At 41.4% G+C, this 14,769-nt stretch overlaps 1 protein-coding gene across 5 annotated transcripts in view; it reads right to left on the reverse strand.

Moving 5' to 3' along the window:
* The window catches only part of gulp1a (GULP PTB domain containing engulfment adaptor 1a), a 74,784-nt gene extending 60,748 nt beyond the window's left edge, over window positions 1–14,036 (reverse strand). For all 5 annotated transcript variants that reach the window (XM_044017008.1, XM_044017017.1, XM_044017018.1 and 2 more), the window contains exon 1: window positions 13,954–14,036. The gene's annotated coding sequence lies outside the window, so the exon portion shown is untranslated. The remainder of the gene's footprint in view (window positions 1–13,953) is intronic.
* Window positions 14,037–14,769: the final 733 nt, after the last annotated feature.

Genomic DNA, 14,769 nt, shown 5'->3' on the forward strand with positions numbered 1-14,769 from the left:
TTTAAACTGCTTGAAATGATTCCTGACAAAAGGAAGTCAGCATCTCATGCTTATAAGTTCCCATGACACAGAAACACGCCGGATTCTGTCCATAAGAATGACTGTTAATTAGATGTTACAACTGGGTTACAGTGAGTACAAATAGATGTAGACGGATTAAATGTCAGGTATAATAACCACGACATGTGTGTGTGGAAGTCACTACAGTACAATGAGTGCAGTTAAATTACCAACAGTGACAGTGGTGTTAGAAATGAGGACAACAGCTCATTTATTCATAGGCTGGAGGAGGTATAAGCCTGGGCTCAGCTTGTTGGAGAGGCTGTAGGGTTGATGGGAACACAGAAAAAGTGATTAGCATCCATCACTGTCTCTTCCTCTCAGACAGCGGGAATGCTGTGACAGATGAAGGGGACACAATTAGGAGTTGAAACAGCAAAGCAAGGCAGAAAAAAAAAAAGCCTGGGAGGGATGAGCCTGGCTCGCTGAAACCAATGACAGAGTTGGGACATAATTTTAAAGGTCAATCAAGATAAAGTTAAAACAACATCCTTTGGGAAAATGTCAGAACGTTGAATAGACACTGTTTGTGTGTGTGGGGGAAGTTCAAGAGGTGGCATTAGGTAAAAAGTATGGATAAAGTATTAATGTAGCCCTGGAATCTGAGTTGATACGGTGTGGGGAACATTTCCACATCTTTACCCACACGGTACATTGAATCTGAGACTAACAGTATCATCAGCAGGCAATGTTTCACGCCAGATGAGCACCAGGCAACCCCTCAGGTCCCAGAAACTCTTTGGTCACACTGATGTAACTAAAAGCTGCAGTTAAGTGCCTGAGTTGTCCCACGTCCAATTGTCCTCATGACAAGAGGAGTAATTCTCTGGGTTTGTAATAAAAAAAAAAAAGAACAGTCAGTTTCCGGTAAATGAGAGTCCATTATAAAGAGGTTAAAAGTTGCAAACGCTCCATTTGTTAGTGCTGGCATTTTCTAATTCCCTGAAAACTATTGCTCTGCCAGTAACAGAACTGAAAATGACAGAAAATCTGTGGGTTCTCAGACTGTGGTGCATGTATCACCAGTGGTACACAAGCTTCCTCTGGTGCGTACTTGGAGGAATACCAGAAATACTATTGCACTATATATTCTAGGATGGCATCAAGTCACATTTTGGCTGCCATTCTTTTATCCATTATTTCACGTTGCTTTCATCAGTTTTCGCAAACCGCAGACTTTTCTTTGATGTGTGAAAAAATGAAAAAACAAAATCAATTTGAATTTTAGTAAACAACACTTCAGTTGCAAGCACATGCTTAAATGCTCAGAGCAATCTGATAAGATCACTATCATAATCATTTGATGACGTCTGAGGGCAAATTGGATTTTGTCGTTTCCAACGGCCACACTGAATAAAGCCTCAGACAATCTTTTTGTAACGTTACAAAAGTTAGTAACCAAAATAGTGCAAAGATTCATGTGTGAAGAATGAGAAAAAGGTAGCTAACTCGAGAAAGATTCACAGGTGCAAACCTTTGCCATTGCTGCTCAACTTCTATATCAGGATCACCACCAAACCATTTCTACGTAATCACAATTAATCCTCGACTGTTTTTAATTATGCAGCTGACAGACAACCAAATGTGGGACAAAACTAAAGCTGCCTTGGTGGAGGTAATAAAAGGCAGAAGCTCCACCCACTTTATCACTGCCAATTGCAAAGTGAAGAGGGTTTCTTTCGAAAACTAATAAAAGATTCACAGACTGAGCCATTACATTATGCAGTGTTGATGGTATCTCAAATGAAAACACTGCATCATGTTTTAAATGCATTATACTGTGAAGCAAAAGTGCAAATCAAATATTCTGCAATATCTGTCGTAAAAAAAAAGATAGTTTCCCAAGGTCACCCCTAACTCTGCTGAGTCATCGTCCAGTCAAGCACACGAGCCTCAGATACATGCATCACTCACAATTCATACTTTGCCTGTTCATAATGTGCAATGTGGAAATGGGAGTTTCAGCCAGGGACATGAACTCCCTATGGTCACAGCTCCATTACTGAATCCTGGCACTTACCAGAGCTTCTCTCCTGTGACTGCCTAAAAGTGCTGACAGGTAAAAAGTCAATCACAGTGAACAGCAGAGGGTGGGGGGTTGTACAAACATCTGGTTTGGAAAGTAGTTCCGCTGACTTGGCAAACGTAAAGGCAGCGCAGATGAAAGAGTCGGAGCGGCGCAGAACAAAGGCGGGCCGTGCAAACCTCTGTTTCCATCACCCTCTTTTATCCGTGAATGCAATTTGACATGATCACAGCCACATGAATCAACCAAATAAAGTGGATTTTATCATTTGAGACTCTTCAGAGAGCTCTTTGTTCCCTGCTGCCACACAGAGAACACAGGTGTATACCTGCAGTACTAGGCGAGGTTTTGATGACTTGTGTTCTTTCTGATTTTGTGTGCATCACTGACAGGATGTCGGCCGGTGAATGGCTGCATCCACTTGATGGTTTGCTCAGATTTTTGGCCAATATATAGGCAATTTGTGTCACTTTCTTTCGCTGAAATAATAGTCCACCTTCTTAACAACGTAACAAAAAAAAAAAAATTAATCTGTCAAAATGCACTTCACAGCATGCGTGAATAGGATCCGGCACTTATCATATTATAATTTATATATTCATTTATTCAGTCAGTCAGTCTCTCCCGACTGTGCTGGCTCTTTCTCCATCACTTATGCTGCCACACTGTTACTTTGAAAAATTGTCACAGGACTGTCTGAGCAGTCCACACATCTGTCAACATTGCTTTTCATAGACTGACGCGAGACGTAGCCCTACATTCATTTGGATGCTGCATCCCACATCTGAAAACTGACTCTTGCGGGGATTTTGATTATCAGGTGAGACGAACAATGAGTTGAAAAGCGATGCCGGACATGAACATGAGCTGACAGTTGGGCGTCCGCTGTCATTCTGCCAGTGAATCCAGGAGTTAGGGTATATCTCCCTAGTTTAGATGAGAGGCTACATGTCCAGAGGTGTGGCGCCTTCCTCTGCTGATACCTAGAGTCAACCTTGGGGCGACGGCATATCTGAGTTATCGGTCCTTTCCCCCAGTGGAGTTAGGCTCAACAATGATATGAAGAGGAGCACTCTGGAGACAAATTATGGGTGCCATGGTTACACAGAGGCCTTGTGTGATTTGCCAGTTGCAAGTTGTTGGACTTGCTGTCAGTGCACCTGTGTGAGGATATCGTCAATCACCCGATGACCACCCCATACTAAATGATGGTGACAACCCAAACAGATTCATGTTATATAGCATGTTATATAATCAGTACATGTCTGAACACTGTACTACCAACCACCGTGGCAACTGTGGTACATGTATGACAACCACAGCATGAATGAAACACAACATTAATAACATGTGATCATCTACTTACAACTTGTTGCAAATTGTAACTATTAAGAAGATTAAGAAGAGATAAATGTTATTGTCATTACTCAACTCCAACATGAATAGTTTCAAACATTTTGCTAACTGCTGTACTGCAACAATTGTTTTGAACAAATGTCAGTACTTATCGGATGTATCGCTACATTGTCACTACACAGTATATCTCCATATATGCTATATCACACACGCGGCACAATGTTGTTGCAGAACAAACACGTCACCACCATGGTAATGTCGCTCTCCCACGGCACAACAAACGTTCTTGGAACACAGTAAAGAGCAACTGACATTGACCTTCAAACTCCCCAGATCCCAATCTACCCGAACGCTTGACAGATGTGTTGGGGAAAAAGTCACGTCCACAGAGGAATCCTCCCTGCAATTAACAGGACCCAATGAATCTGCTGCAGGTGATAGAAACAGAGGGGTACCCTCAGAGGTCCCATATCCATGTGGTCGGGTGGCACAGAGTTGCTTTGGTGGCAACAAAGGAAATAGTTTAACAGATTACTTCTCTCTTACAGGACATTTTACACACTATGAGCATCACTGGCTGTCAGGTGGAGATGCAGATCACCGCTCCCCGTAGAGGCTTCACAGTCAAGGTTGCTACTGGCTATTAACATTTCGGGCTGCACAAATTAGTAGGCGACAAATTTAATTGTCATCACACGTTTTTTCATGTTAATTGGCACTGCTGGTGCATTACTATTGGTGCCAGCTGTCTTGTTTATATTCTCAGTCACTCACCTACAAGTTAATGTTAAAAGTCATGACAGAATATGGTTAGAATGAATCTTCTTTCAATTTTTAGATTGTTTTGCATTCCTGGCTTATTGAAGTTTCAGGGAGTCTTGTCTAACAAATGTCTTATTTAATCAAATTTATGGAATTCTCCAAAGAAGAGTAGAGGAACTCCAGATGGTTTTCTGCAAAGGAAACAGACGTGTACTACAGCAACTCAGTTTTTTTAAATGCTATTTAAGCATTTTAATTCATCTTTTGAATCAATATTGTTTATAGTCTTTATAGTCAGCTCAAGGTAAATTGAAAAGCCACTTTTCCTGCGTGTCTACACAACAAAATAACTCTTTGAAAACTCCATGAAATGAAATAACCGCTGCTGGATCTGTGCATGAGAGCTAGTGAGAGTAGCAGAATTCACAGTAGAGTGACCTTAGAGGTGCTTTCAAGGAACATTGTAAATGTCATCACTTTTGCAAACACACTGCTGTCCGAAAACTAACGCTTGCTGCGTTCAAGCAGAACTGAAGTATGTCTCTTTAAAGTTGTTTTTTACAGAATGGGGTGGGAATGTGGGAGGGGTAAAAAAATGTGAAAAAAATTGGAGGAATGGAAGTCTTTTGTCACATTTTTTGTTCTGTTTTGTTTTTGCTTCCAAAAATAAAGTCTATAAAAAAAAAAAAAAAGTTGTTTTTTACAAATATTATCATATATCATAAGTTGGGGAGTCGGGGTAGGGGGATATCAGCCGATTAATCAAGTACTGGGTTTTCAATTCTTCAAACTCATCATAACTCTATCAACCATTGAAAATCCATTATTTTTCAATCTGTAAATAGAAGCCCAGAATACATTATATCCAACACATTTCTGCACAGTTATGGCTGATGAACAGCCACTTAAACTTGAAAGCCGACGTAAGTTTGATGGAGACAGGAAAGATACAGAAAGAAATAGCAGAAAAATAATGGCACCTTTGTTGTGTGTGGGTGAAACACTGCACATATTTCATCAAAAATATCATTTTATACTCCTTTCTGATGACTGATCCTTGCTGCTGTGGCGGTGGGCCACAGAGACCCAGCCTGTATCAACAGTCTCTCAGGATTCACCCTCCAGGTCTGTATCTGGGCTCCAGCACAAAACACTAACCCAGACTGCTGTCAGGGCTGCAATTACACACTAGATTTCCTCTGTGGCCTCATTTTTGGCCACAACAGGTATTTAAACAGCCACCAACCGAGCTGGTGTGATAAAGCAAAGGAACAACTAACAAGAGACTGAAAATAACCTAAAATAAATCCGGAAAATTATAAGGGACAATTACATATTTTATATATATTATTGGGTTTGTCTTTGGAATTGAGTTTAAAAACCTTTCTTCTTAGAGAAAAACATGAAAATGCAAATCACATATGAAGAGACACCAGTGTCATTGGTCCAATAGGGGCCTGGTTTCAGACATATATCATTTTCTTAAGTATAACATAGGAATTGATGCTTTAATATCACCAGTGAATTACAACAGGAATGCAGAGTTGTCGCTCTAAGCAACAAACCTGTAGGGAACTGTGAGCCAAGCTCTGCAGATTAGCCGCAGGGGGACCTGCTTTTCAATTTCAAAAGCTCTTACTAACCAGGGTATATACCTTTCCTACACCAGAGAGCAGACACATTTGGAGACTAAACAGTGAACACGCTGAAGCATTGCCAGCTGGAAATAGACGACTATGTGCTGAACTCCGGATCATAATACTCTCATTATGGCTCCACATAGTTATTTTTTCTCTCTCTTCAGTGGAGCAGAAGCTCCCATGAACATTTAGGTCACATGTGTGTCATTATTAATTCAGTAGCCCATGTTACCATTGCACTATGTTGCATTTTGCTTCTGTCGACACCAAGTTTGACCAGATTTGAAGGCTGAAAAAGAAACACGTTCCATACCATGGCGTCCCAGTGACATTTTATTTTTTCAAATGCTCTGAGGGAGAAGAATTGGAAGGTTGTTAAAATGTCAGATGCACGGGAAGTAGTAGTAAGTCTTGTAGGTGTTTGCTGGCTTTGTTTTGTACAGCACAGGAGACAAGCCATGTCTGGACGGATTTAACCAAATGTACGAAAGCCCGGGTGGTTTTAGTCCTCACTGCTGACTGAGAAAGTAAAACTGACAGGGCTGAGGAAGATGGTAAAAGACAAAGCATATATCAGCCTCAAGTGGGTTCTTTGAACATCCTTTTTTTAAGACTACATTTTGGTTGGAAAGTGACTCAAAATGTATGCACCTCAAAGTGATGAAGAGTGTTTGTGATGTAGTCGCATCTCTCGGGCGAAAAGAGAACAAAGAGATCCTGGTTGTGTTTGCACACTGAGGTGGGAATGTAATGAGCACAAATAAATCTCATTAGTTTTAATGTGAATGATTTTTATAGAGAAGGCTTCCAGGCCGATAGAGTCAAAGAAAATAAATAATGTGCTCGAGAAGTATTTACTCCAGACTGCAACCGTGGCAAAAACATCCACAACACATTAATGGCCATTCAGTCATGTGAGGATGAGATATGCCGTTTCCTCGGAGAACGAAAGGAGAAAGCAGCCTTCTATCTGAAGGGCTAAACATTACCAATAAAAAAACACATAATTCTGCCAACTCATTAGCAGAAGGTGCATATAATGGTGGATAAAAAAGCCAGCTGCAAAGCAATGAGGCCTGCCCCTTGAAATTAATGATACTCATCAAGGAATAAAAGAGCCATAAAAAGCAGTCAGTTTTCCTTGCAATGGGACGACTTCTTGAGTTGACTAAGGACACCCAGCACAGACTGATGTCAGTTACTTCTTTGAGGGGGGGGTTGAATCAAACAGACATGCATTGAAAGACCTCAGTCAAATTGGAGCAGCGGCGGAGACAGCATTATTCTGTCTCCACGTCATAGTTGTTCTGAGCCATCAGATCTAAATGGGATTTGTCAGCTCCGCAAATGCTGAACAGAATCTGTGATGTTATGATGAAAGGCGTGGATCCAAAGCCTTTTCTGTGTCGCACACAGATCTTTTCAGTGATGCGACTGAACAAGAGACGCGGGGTAGTTACAAAGAGTGCCCTAACTGTGCCACATTTTTGATTCGGATACACACAGATCCACAAGTTCCCCAGCATGAAATGGAGGTGCTTGCCATCTCCATCTATCCAGTTTTTAACTATTCTTGCTGAATACACAAACTTTTCAGGAATCTAATCTTGCTTGCCATGTTTTTGTGTACTTTGTGCTCTGTTTTGTTTACATCACCATGGTTTCTGACTTTTATTGTGTAGGTCATTGATTGTTTTCACCAGCTTTTATTTCCCCTTGCTACGGTGGCCTGGAAGTGCAAACCTTGAAACAAATTTACAAAACTCAAATCAAATTAACAAAAGTTAAAACAAATCAAACGTTTTGGACTAGAGATGCTCGCAGAGAAATTAAATTAAATACTTGACGGAGCAATTTTTAAGAACACTTTTCAATACTTTTTTTAAAGAGAGACGGTTGAGGCTTTCATGTCTTGGTGTAAAACGTAATCTGCACAACAGTACGGGTGAACCATGAGTCAAATAAGCTCCCGCAGGTTCTCAATGGTACAAATGCAAATTTACATCAAGTTAAAGTGAAGTTTAAGAGCTTTGATTTTCAAAGCAAATTAAAGGTCGTCGCCAGTCTTCATCTTTGATCTGGCTGTTACGATAAGGACAGCGATGCAACTGGAACCCAATTTGGATTTGGTCCATGTCTGCTGTGTCTATTTATAGTTGCAATTGCTATTAAATTTCGATGGCTATGAGTGCTAATTGTGAGAGGACATGATTCTCATCCCGGTGGCTTATGTCATCCATAGGCTGACGCACATTTACCAGAGAGATCTCTAATTAAAATGTACAGCCCACTCTATGTGTTCAATCTATGACAAGCAATCCTCACTCAGCTGTGAGCACATGTTACAAATGAACTCGGACAACAGCTCAAATGAATCTGAAACTGTACGACTACACGGAGCCTTTCTGAAGAAACTGGCTCCATGAATACCACAAACTGGATTCAGACAAAGCAACGAAGCAGGCAGTGCTGCTCACACAGCCATTCATGTCGACCACATTAAATCAAACACATGGCTGCGATTTGCCTTGAATCGCAGTGATTTGCCTTGAAAGTACGCCTTTTGAAAGCAATAACGTAATGTGGCTGAGGGGAGTTCACTTGTCATCGGCTCACTTGCTCATTTCCCTCCCTTCGCCGGCTTTCCTTGTCTAAGCTGTGATTTACTCACAAGATCAATCTGGCATATCCCGGGGACAGTCAAAGACATTTCCTACAAATGTCAATGGGTAATAGACGGTAATGAATACAAAAACACCTTTTATATGCATTCACCTTCTCTTGTCTGGCTTAGAAAATTAAGTTTTATTAGGATTGTGGTTAAAGATTATGTACAAATAGGTCTTGCTACGTTCAGACTGACACGTTTGTCATTTAGCCATAAAGTCCACAGTGTTTAAATGAAAAAAAGGACCGTTTTTAGTGCCATACAGTTATTTTAGGGAATATAAAAAGGTACACAACATGCTCTTTCTGCAACCAGTATAGTCAACCCCCTGATGGACATTCAAGAAAATATACATTTTTATTTCCATCTCCTCGTTTGCTTCACTTTCCAAACACAAATGTAGTACAGTTATGCTATGGGTTGTTAGAGATGACGCTGCTACTACTGTACATGACAACAAAGTGAGAGGAGGAAGAACAAGAGGGCGAGATGATGTGCTGGTATTTGTTCCTTCATGACACGATGTTACCGAGTTGTTTTTCCCCGCACGAGAAAATGTGCAATGTAATAATTGCGACGTCAAATCATTCTTTTGGTTTCAGAGAATCAGAGCAGGTCCACATGATAAAAGAGCAAATGTTACAAAATGTCTCGACAAACAAGATCTAAGATTGTGAATTCACCTGACTTATACGGTGTTGTTTTCCTCTCACATATTAAAGCACTGACTGTAATCCAAACCGTTTTTTTCTTTTTGCGGGCCTTCATGTACTCAAAGTGACACATCATTCAAACGGCGTTAAAAGAAGTGTCGGCACTTGAAAGGAGCCCCCTATTTAACAGAACAATAACAGTAAAACGACAAAGAAGACAAAGGAAGCAGTTCGAGAATATGAACAGGTGGCAGTATGGCCAGACCCAAGTCTGCCTCGGGCAACTATCTCATACGTCAAAGCCCATGATTAATTAAAGTATATGATAACTGCCCGAAAAGGTTAATTCAACCGTAGAGATAGTGGCAGCAAATAATCTGACATTAACGAGTGTCAACACCTTCACCCAGCAAGAAAAAAATTCAATTAACTTGAACAAAGTAAGTATCTGGTACGGCTTTAGTCTATAAGGAGGTGTTTTTGACAAGGGCGTGATGAGGATTAGAAAAATGAAGTAATGAGTGGCAGTGTATTGTAATAGCTGCAACGCTCCGAGTGGATGAAAAGTTGATTGTTGTGAAGGAGGCTGAAGTCACATCTGCCTTCCCGACGAGCAGCTCTCAGGGGAGAGATGAACTTTTGTGTAACGGAGTTTTTGGTGACAGTGAGGAATCGCGAGCAAAGGCTGACAGTAATGATGTTCTCGCTCACTGTGTGATCTCGTGCCCGAGAGATGAAGTGCCTGCTGAACCCGCTGAACGCAGGCGGCGAGTAGTAAAACCCGAGTGCCGTCAACAGTACAGTGACAATACGCTGATTTTCATAACCGCATAATTAATGTGCTAATACGTGGTTATTTCTCAGATTGGATAAATCAAGGATCGAGGAAAAAAAGGATTTAATCAAAGCTATCATGGGGACACTGACATGCCCTTCATGGTTGTCCTCTCTGGCTGTTTACCTGTGGGGTCACACGAGTGACGGAAACACAAATAGCTGTAATGTGTCATCCCTGACAAGAATCGTGGCTACTGTCGTGAAAGGAAGAAACAGACTGGACTTTTTTTTTTTTTTATAAAAGGATGAATTTGCGATGTATGGCACGACCATAGGTGAGGATGTGTTTGAGCAAGTTGTATTGAACAAAAGCAGGAGTAAGTAGCACCAAGCATTTCGAAGATTTTTAATGGCCACACACATGCACACAAAACCACCCACGAAGTAAACAGCTTCAATCTTAGTGCGTTCAAGGGTAAACAACTATTCTACGCATGCCTTCTTCTACTCACAAACCAAATAATAAATCACATTTCACAGCCTCGTCTCAAATAGCGAGCACCACAGATGTTGTGTGAAGAAAATATGGCATTACTCTTCATCACTACTCATCAATAAAGTGTTTTCATGAAGCAAATGATTAATAAAAAAAAGATTAAACAAATTAAACCATAGGTGAACCACGTGTTAACAGACTGCTAGACAAAGGCAAGATACAAAAAGCTAATTAATTTTCAATTAAAAAACCCCTCAACTGAAATGAAGAGCATCCTCATTTACTCTAAATAATAAGAATAAAAAATATATCAGACGTGCCAAGCTAAGGCAAGCTTAGACTCATTGAACGCCTGTGAATAAGTAGTGAGTGGAAAAACAGTAGACAAACAGCTAAGAGTTAATCATTTGACACTGAGGGAAGCAGAGATGGAAAAAATATGTCCTTAAATAACAAGCACTCCACCGGGATGTTTGTTTCCATAGAGAAATGGGTTTTAATTCTGTAATTCTACATGTATATTTTCTTGTTTGTTTCATATTTGCAATGTTGTGTCACCATTTCCCAATGTATGGATTACTATGGAGACTATATCGCCCAAAAAATAATTAACATGCACCACGTCATAAACGCACCTTCGTTAATAGTGTCTGAAAAAAGACAATGCTTCTCTGCTGCCGTTCCACACTCTTGGAATTAAAAGCTCATTCAGCGAAATAAAGCAAAGGGTAGCAACACACTGGGTGAGTGCCCAATATGAAGTAATCTGACTTTTAAGTAACTCCACTTTAAATCAGATCTGCACAGCCACCTGGTTTTAGTGCTGGAAGACTTTCATGAATTCGAAAATGTCCCCCAAATTGCACTTTGTAAAAGGCATGAAGGCTAATTAATGCTCACCGATACTGTATATTCAGTGTGAGCCACCTGGAGAGCAGCTATTCAATTACTGCCTCTAATGGGTGTGTGTGTGTAATCCACAGCACATCCAATGGATGTGAAACCTTCAGCCAGTCCAGGCACAGACAGGAGGCTGAAATCGCACATTTGCCAAACACTGACGATGGCTGACTTTAACCGTTTTTCCCTCCAAACTAATTTCACAACGTGAACTCTCAGCCAGGAAAACAGAACTGGGAAAGCAGAAGTGCTACACTCAGTGATGCCTGTCCACGCTTTAAATGCACTGGTTTTGTCCTCCACTTAATTTGATAATAACTCATAGCACTCACAGAGGCAGACGCCAGGCTGAATCCTGGGTTTACTACTGAGAATAGTAACGCAGGGAGAACGGCTGATAGGTAAAGATGAAAAAGGTGAACACACAGCTGGTTCATTTTTTTTTTTAAAAAAAGGCAATATGCTGCCTCTGCTGCCTGAGTCAATCATAAAAGCATCACATGCAGACATGCATGCATGCATCACTGGCTGCTGCATATGAGCTGCACACACAGTCACAGCACACTACATGTACAGTACATGAAGGTGGCTGACAGCTGCTTTCTCCTGCGGCAGGGGTGGGAATCACAGGGTACATGGTCCACGATACCAATAATATCACGATACAGTGATTCTGTGACAATCGGTGAGTAAAACAGGCAGGGACTGTTTACTTTAGAACGCCTTTATTTGTTATCACAAGATTATCTTAGACAATATATCTTGAACATCACTAACGCAAGGAAGGATGACGATACTTTGACACGACCCCTAATACGCTGTAAGAAGTGGATCCCCTCATCAGCCACTTTATAAGACACTTAAGTTTAAGGAGTGACACCTAGTGTGGTCTTCCGCTTGGTTGGACATGTTGTGTGTTGTGAAAAAGAAAAGATCTTTTCGACCAACCTTTCTCAAAGTGGTCTGGACTGGTGGTCTGTCAGCGTCCCCTAGTGGTCCGCGAGGTGACAAGCAAGTAACATATCATGTGGTTCTCACACTGCCTGCGACATATATGTGTTTTCTTCAATATCAAATCAACTAGTGGCCTATGTAAAATCGTTTTGGGGCTATTTTCAGTTAGGTGGTCCGTGAGTGTTTTTTTTTTTGAGTTAAGTGGTCCTTGGTCTGAAAAAGTTTGAGAAACACTGATTTAGACCCTGTAGGAGATGAGCAGTGTCTGAAAGTCTTTGACTTGACACCATGTGACCGGCTGAGTAGATATTTGGCTTTACAAGCAGTTGAAGACACGTTACTAATCACACAGGAGCCATTTTGACAATAAGGTCGACTGTGCAGCTCATGCAAGTCAGGAGGACAGCGTGCGTTTCCATCAGCCTGTTTTTATGCTTGAATTGCAAATTTAAGCACAGAAAACAGAAAAATCCCTCAGATAACAGATACAGCGGATACAAAAGACCTTTCAGAATTCACTTGACTGCGCGACAAAAGCGGCAGAACCATCACACGAGATGAGGAAACCACAACGTTGCTCGACAAAAACAAAGCATTAGGGAAGCAGCAACGAAACGTGACCATGTTTTAAGTGCCACTGACGCTCTTTATATATGTAAATAAAGAGCCTGTTCTTATCTTCCAACGGTGACCCAGACTTTACATTTAAAACACCACCTGCTGTTAAATCTCAGTGAAGCAACACAGCAAGGGATGGATGGAAACACACAGAAATAATAGTAAACAAGAAAACTATGAATAAGTTAATAAATACATGAAAAGTAAAGGACACGGGGGTTAAAAGAGATACACGATGTAAGATAACGCCATAGTTCAATAGGCTGAAATATGAATCTGGAAAATGCACAGGAATTCAATTAAAAGACAGGCTAAAAATTCAAGTCTCGAGTCTGCTTATAAATATATTAGTGGGAATGTGCAGTATATTTTACTGTACCCCAGGTTGAGACCCCTGCATGGACCCTGAAACAGAGGAAAAGGGTCTCGGCCATTATTCACTTGATTACATACACCTGTGCTTTCCCTACTGTGACCTGTCAAAATGTCTGCCAGCAAAATGTCCCGTTCCACAATTACCCTGAAGCACACGCAACGTCGCCGCCAGTGCAAATGACAGCGCCTCGTTTGTTGTTTTAATTTGTTTTGACGCGTAAATCACGACACAAACAAGCGAAACGTCAACAACAAAACGGGCTCGACGTGAAGGAGGTGACGCACACGCATACATTCATTCATTCACCGGGATTTCACTCCAAAATGGCGAAAAGTTATGGGTTTAAAAACATCTAATGACAGTGTGGGGGGGGGGAAAAAGGGGGGGAGACAAAGTCGACAGAGACAGCCAAGCTCGGTCCACCTTGCACGGCACTTGCGCAACAAAGTTTCCCGTTAGGTCAGGAGTGGATTTTAATCCTCAAACGCAGCACTTCCCCCGCGGGTAAAAACAAGACAACTTACAGTAGCCGCACGAGCAAATAAAATAGTGTACGCAGGGGGGGAAGAAAGTCCACAGCGAACTGTTTTAGCAGCAGAGGAATGAGGGGTGAAGAAGGACGAAGAGGAGGAGGAGGAGGAGGGAGTTGGGAGACAGCTTTACTCACCGGAAAGCGAGTAGAAAGTCCGAACAGTCCCGGAGGAAAAGAAGAAGAACACGGTGTAGAAAACTCCACATCCAACAGCAGCAGCAGCAGCAGCAGCGGCGGAGGCGGCGGCGGCAGCAGCAGCAGCTCCTTCCCTCTTCTTCTCCTCCTCCTCCTCCTCTGCCTCTCGTCTCGGCAGCGGCTCGGGTAAGTTTGCTGACGTCACCAGGCAGCGGCTCTGAGCTCTTTGGTCGCAACTTGAATAATACATGGAAAAGGAGGGGAGAGACGCGGGCCGGAAAGAAGCGGGGAGCCAAAAGCACCGCGATACAGAGCCTATATTTAACCCTCCATCACAGAAGCCACCCATATTACCTCACCAAAAAAAAAACAAAAAAAAAACCATAACACAACAAACTCACAAGCAACATTCCAAGTAGATTAGTTTTCACCTTCTTCAGCATATAAATGAAGGAGTGGATTAATAAAAGCTCACAACATCTGATTTGCAGGAGCCTGGTTTCCATTAAAACGTGACAAATTTGAAGATGTCGGGGTGCAAAAAAACAAGATAAGATAGTCCGCAGTGGGACAGTGAAGATAAAGAGAATAAATAATATTAAAGTATTATTAGTTATAGTTAATAAAGGTAGGATGGGTGGATCATGGATAGTGTAAAAACGACAGAACAGAAGACAACATCAGACCTTATGCTAATTTGCTAAAAAATAACATTATGGCAGAAAAGGTGACCCACAACAGGTGTTTTTGTTGCAAACCAAAGACAGTTTTTTGGGAAAGCTACTGGACGCAGGTTGGATCATTTTATTTTGAGAG

Source organism: Solea senegalensis, linkage group LG2 (assembly GCF_019176455.1).
Source record: "Solea senegalensis isolate Sse05_10M linkage group LG2, IFAPA_SoseM_1, whole genome shotgun sequence".
Classification (NCBI taxonomy): Eukaryota; Metazoa; Chordata; class Actinopteri; order Pleuronectiformes; family Soleidae; genus Solea; species Solea senegalensis.